Genomic DNA, 6,532 nt, shown 5'->3' with positions numbered 1-6,532 from the left:
CTACTGCACTATAAGTACCAGCAGAATCTCGACGGCAGAACCTTTTCCGTTTCACCCACTACTATATTATTTTCCTTGCTCTTTTTTGACTTTGCCATGTCAAGCTGTACCCACAATACAAAAGAATAAAATCACTCTTCAGAACTCATTGATGCATGATACAGACAAGCAATACTTTGATGTAAGACAACCGTATGAGGATGGAATATGTAAGAAAAACACACTACAATAAACCTACTAATCCATGACAGATTTCCGATGACAGTATTGAAAATCATCATGAATGTCCTGGTACAGCCTGGCGGCAGCCCTGCAAGCATACTGAAGCCCGCCCTGAAGCCCGGCTAAAGCCCTAAATCTTTCCCCGTATAAAAACTAACCCTAAGACCCTCCTTCCCAATCTCAATCTCCATCCGCCGCCGCCACGCCTTGCCTCTCCTCGGCCCTGTCCTCTGCCTCCAACTCCCCGCCTCCAAGCGATGACGACAGCCCGAGATCCATGGTGACGGCGGCAGCAGTGGCCCGATGGAAGAAGTGGCCATCCCTAACCGTTGCCGCGTGCTTCTGCCACTCACGTTGGCCATGGATATGCAACAGGGGCCTTCCTCCTCCGTCTCCCAGAGCCCGTAGCTGATTCTCCATCCGGAGATTCGGGGCAGCAAGCGCCGAACGAGGAGAGGACGAGGACCGTGACCTGCTGGAGGCCCAAGCGCGACCTCGTCAACGGTGACTACGCCCCGCACAAGGTTCGTCCCTGTTCCTCCCTCGTCTCCTCTCGTTTATTACTTTCTCTCCCATCCCCAATCAAAATTTCTTGCTTCGATTCAGATCAGTAGGATCTCTCTGCATCTCCAATTCCAGGGACGGCAACGACCGAGGCCCCACGCTCAAACCCGACGAGCTGGAATGGCGAGGTCATCCGAGCCGACCATCATGATTCCCCACAGAACAATAAGGTTGACTCTCTCACTCTGTTTTTCTTTTCTTTCCAAGTACCTGCTGCTCTTCTCTAGCATAGTTCTCCTGGGGCTCACCAATTTTCTTGGACTGAACCTGATGTAGAAAACGCGTCCACTTCGTTTCCTGATACTCGCAAGCTACAGCCAAGTTACAGCCAATGACAGACTAGCACTGCTAGTTATTTCCTTTTTCTTCTCTCACCATGCGAGCATTAGCAGTGTAGAATTTGTGTTAAATAACTACTACTCCCTCCGTTCGAAATTACTCGTCGAAGAAATGAATGTATCTCGATGTATTTTAATTGTAGATACATCCATTTTTGTGACAAGTAATTCCGAACGGAGGGAGTAGTTAGACAAGCTATGTGGTGGTTCGCGTTTAGTTCCTAATTAGGCCATGCCAGTAATGAATAAAGCATATTAGTGTCCTCCTTTCCATTGTTATTAGTCTGGTATATATCTATATTTTTATATTGTCTTTACTCCCTGGCGTAGTTGCAAACTAATAATTAATGATGTGCAGAACTTGTGTAAGTTAGATGTACTCAGTGGCGGAGCTACAACAAATAAGTTGGGCAGGCCAAATTTTTTTCTAAACCATACAATTAAGTAGGCATGAGTTAGTGAAATTTCAGGTTGCCTGTACAGGGAAACTGGTAATAGGATGATGTTGTCAAGTAAAATTTGGACAAATAAACGAAATTTCTTGTGCTCTAGCTGCCTGCTGGTTCTATGGCCTTGTGCTTGTCGCCTGGGTAGTTCATCAGTGGCTAGCCACTGGCAGCCGCCATGGCATAGGGATGGGTCACCGTAGGGGTTGCTACATGCGGCGCCCGACTTCCTGGCTATTGGACCTCTCCATCTCTGAATGGCTTGCTCAGTGTTGAATCGAGGCAGAGAGCTCATAGCTGGATGCGAGGGAGACATGCTATTGGATTAAGATGTTACATGTACAAAAGAGTTTTATTTGTCTCTAGAGCTGGGCGGGCCACGACCTTGTTTTGCCAGTCGATGTACTCATCTTTGTTGCTGTTAGGATCAAATATCAATGCTACTTGAGTCATACTACCTCCATCTTGAAATATAAGTCGTTTTTATAGGTTAAACTAGCATACAAAAATGTCTTATATTTTGAGACGGAGTTAGTACTTGTTAGTTTTGACCATGCCTAGCTTAAGGACTCATCGGTATTCTTCATAAGAAAATCCTGCATATGTTCGTACACGTTCCTATCTGAATTAATATTGGATGTTTCTTGGTGTGTGCATGTGGCAGTCAACTGTCAAGGCACGTTTTCACAATATATGTTGGTATATGGTGTTGTGAAACTTCTATGATTGAACATACCACGACAAGATTTAGAAGTAACTTTCTTCCATCTACAAAAGTTGAGAGGCACAAGGAGAGGCACACAGTTTGACCACTGAATAAGCTACTCCCTACTCCCTGAGCTAGAGGGAGGGGCACAAGATTTACCACTGAATAAGCTGTTCGATTCTACATGATTGAGGCTCTAAAATGAAATAATGAAATAGTGTAACAATCTATAGCTTTAGAGATTTAGAGGCACACATAGATAATGAAATAGTGTAACAATCTGCAGGTTTGAAAAGTTTGGTGTTATTATTTGATCTTGGTTTGCAGCAAATAATAATATTGGTGTTGTCATTGCACTTTGGGCTCCAATGAAATTCTTGTATGTCTCAATTCTCTGTCAAAAGTTGTTTTAATAGTGTGCTAAGTTTTGTCGGATGCTTTGCCCAGGTCTATCTCATGGACACCCAGATTTTGTATGCAATTTTCTCAACACCCAGATTGGAGCTTAAAGTTGGACATTTTGATGGGACTGCAGATCTTCGGATGTTGGTGCTGAGATTGATGTGGCCCTAGCTACATGTAAGCGAAGCTTATGATGTCGATCCTTCAGGCTGCACTGCCATCATGTTACCTCACAAACTGCTGGTGGTAATTTTGCATCACCACTTATTAATTTATTTATTATTGTTCCTGTCAAATGCTAATTCTTGTCAAATAGTAATTCTTCAGCTGTATGTTGATGATATCTTACGGTTGCTAGAGAAATGTATCCTTGGGCAAAATGTCCACATTCTTAGATAGGTCTATTACTGTCTCCTTCATATCCTTTTGGTTTTATTTTCACTATATATCTGTTTTGGTCTAATTTTCAACTGTCAACTGTCAACAATATGTGGATATTGTTCTTTAGGGTATATCCAATTTCTTAATGCTCTATATAATAGGGTAGGTTCTGGGGTTGGGCAACCTATTTTTTGCAAATTGGTGGTACCCAAAGGTGCTGTTCTGCCAAATATTGACAAGTCAATTCATGCCTACTTACAAGGATGGAAAAATAATATACTACTCGACACACCTGTAGAAGTATGTACTTGTTTGTTTTCTCAATGCATAACTATCCCTTCTTCAATATGTACTGTCCCCCTTTGACCAGTGTTTTTGTTTTTCTTATTCAGATGATATGCACAAGTACTTTACATTTCATTTTTTTACCCATAAGTTGGTTGTTTTAATTAATAGGGATCTACATGAAACATGTATGTAGTAGATACTATGTTATTCTCACGTGTAGGTGCAAGATTTAAGAATTTTGATAGCATGAGTTATTCATTTTTTATATTTGTTTCAATTCTCTTATTTTTACAATATATTCATATCTACAAATATCTAATGATGTTGTAAATATGCTAGGTATGATTGCGTACCAGACTACTTGGTGCTGGGCTACTTGGTGCTGCCCATCACAATTTGTACTGACAATTTCCATCAAGACGGCCGACAGCAAGAACTTGAATAGCAACTTCAATAGTTTAAATGACCTGTTTGTGTGAACTGGTTTGTACTGTTTTCTAACTTTCCCAAATTATGTATTGTGTCAATCTATGTTGTAAACCATCATTTCATGGAGCATTTTGTAAGCTGCTATGTTGTAGATACTTGTGAATTACTGCATTTTGATTCATATGTGCATGTGAGACTGTTTTGAAATACCTGTCTTGCCAAAATTGGCATTACGATATGTGTAATGCATTCTGGTTAAAAATATAGTTGGTGAAAAATGGGCTGGATGAAATAGGCTAATGGGACGAACTAATGGGCTACCCCATGTAGGATATCCATGACGATTTCTGTGACGAAAACTAGTGTCCATATAGGCTGCCACGTCATTCCAGTTGGTTAATTGAAAAGTCTATGTGGCATCGGTCCATGACGGCTTGCTCCGTCACAAAGGTTTGGGCCCTGGGCGGGCCTGCAGTAGATCCTTGACAGTCAAGGACCATCATGGATAGCACCATGTCAAATTATGATGCGATATACATGACGGAATTCAAATCCGTCAAGGATGGGCACCCATGACGGATTTTGCCTCGCCTGTGACGGATTAGAATCGTCATTTATTAACAGGTTTCTTGTAGTGATAGGACGACATGACATATTCACAGCTACAATGTGCAAACTAAGCAGAAGGATTTTCAAGAAAATAGAAGTAATGCAAGCTAGACACCATATGAAAGATGCAACCAATATTACTCTGCCAAGTTGAAAGTGTCTTGTCATAAGTGGCAATTCGAAAAATAGAAGCAGTATAAGATAGAAATAAATGCAAGATGCAACCACTATCAAACTGCCATGTTAAAAGCGTCCAATCATGAGTTACTGATGCGGGATACACAACAATAATACTTTGATGTAAGAACATGGTATGATAGATAGATGCAGTGTATTCTAGACATAGAAAGCCATGTCATGTGCACATGTATAACGTATAAACTCAGCAGGTGCAATTTAATCAAAATAGAAGAAATATAGGGTAGACAACATATGTAACATGAAACCAATTATCACACTGTCAACTTAGAGCAAGCACCTGCGATGGTGGAGTACGGGAGATGAACTCATCATGTAGACTTGGGACTTCAACTTCATTAGCAGTAGCAGTGGCAAATCTAGAGAGTCTCTGTTTGCGTCGGTGCGGAGTACCACCAACATCCCCTAACTTACTCTTTTCCTTCCTATTTTCTGATATTGCCTTATGAAGTCAAAACCACAAGAAGAATAATAAAATTACCTCTGCATAACTGGTTGATGCATGATACAGATGAACACTACTTTGATGTAAGGCAAGCGCAGGATAGGAGGATGGAATATATACAAAAAAAGACGACATTTCATATACACACGTATGATAGGAGGATGGAATATGTATGAAAAAACAATAAGCGAAAGGCATTTCAACAAAATTAGAAGAAATGAAAGCTAGGCACCATATGAACATGCAACCAATATCACTCTATGAGGTAAAAAGTGTCTCGTCGTAAGTGCCATTTCAAGAAATTAGAAGCAGTACAAGCTAGAAGACAATGCAAGATGCAACCTATATCACAGTCCGAAGTTAAATGTGTCTTATGGATAAGTGATCGTTGCAGGTATAAGTTGTAAGCTACGCAGATGCAATTCTACATAATCAGAAGCAATACAAACTAGACATCATACGGAAAACGCAACCACGTATAACAGTTCCAAGTAAGAGCAAGCACTTGTGATGGTGGAGTAGGGGAGATGTGCTTATCATGTACACGTATGTTCTAGAAACGGGAACACATGTCATATTCACAGGCATTATGTGTAAAGTAAGCATGTGCAATTCTAGTTAGAAGCAATACAAGCTAGACATCATACGCAACATGCAACCACATATAATAGTGTCAAGTTAGAGCAAGCACCTGTGAGGTGGAGTAGGGGAGATGTGCTCATCATCTACACAACTACGTTGACTGTCCAGCCTTGTGTTGTCTTGCGAATCTTGTTGGGAGGATGGCGGAGTAGAATCTGTAGAGACCCCCTGTTTGAGTTGCTCCGAAGGACCACCATCATCCACTGCCGGACTAATTTCCTTCAGCTGTAATGATTTTGCATTGTGAAGTCAAACCGATAAGAAAAAGGAATAAAATTCGCTCTTCAGAACTCATTCATGCATGATACTGACGAACACTACTCGGATGAAAGGCAAACACATGATGCGAGGATGGAATATGTATGAAAAACAGGATTGTGTGACATATTCACACCTATGATGTGGTAACTAAGAAGAAGGCATTTCAACAAATTAGAAGCACTGCAAGCTAGACACCATATGAAAGATGCAACCAATATCACCCTGCCAAGTTCAAACTGTATAGCATTTTAACAAATTAGAAGCAGTATATGCTAAAAATCATATGCAAGACACAACCAATATCAGAGTGGCGACTTAAAGGTGCCTTATCATAAGTGACTGATGCGTGATATGCAAGAATAGTAGTCTGATGTAGAAACAGGAACACATGTCATATTCACAGGCATTATGTGTAAAGTAAGCAGATGCAATTCAACAAAGGTAGAAGCAATACAAGCTAGACATCATACGCAACATGCAACCACATATAATAGTGCCAAGTTAGAGCAAGCACCTGTGATTGTGGAGTAGGGGAGATGTGCTCATCATCTACACAGCTACGTTGACGGTCTAGCCTTGCATTGTCTTGCGAATCTTGTTG

At 41.0% G+C, this 6,532-nt stretch overlaps 1 long non-coding RNA gene across 1 annotated transcript; it reads left to right on the top strand.

The window, feature by feature from the left end:
- Window positions 1-227: 227 nt before the first annotated feature.
- LOC123040272 (uncharacterized) lies at window positions 228-3,990 on the top strand. The gene is made up of 4 exons (XR_006418111.1): window positions 228-746; window positions 829-956; window positions 2,724-2,924; window positions 3,687-3,990. It is a non-coding gene; the product is annotated as an uncharacterized lncRNA (long non-coding RNA).
- The last annotated feature ends 2,542 nt before the right edge of the window (window positions 3,991-6,532 follow it).

This window comes from Triticum aestivum, chromosome 2B (assembly GCF_018294505.1).
Source record: "Triticum aestivum cultivar Chinese Spring chromosome 2B, IWGSC CS RefSeq v2.1, whole genome shotgun sequence".
NCBI lineage: Eukaryota > Viridiplantae > Streptophyta > Magnoliopsida > Poales > Poaceae > Triticum > Triticum aestivum.
This window is presented reverse-complemented; position numbering and strand designations above follow the sequence as displayed.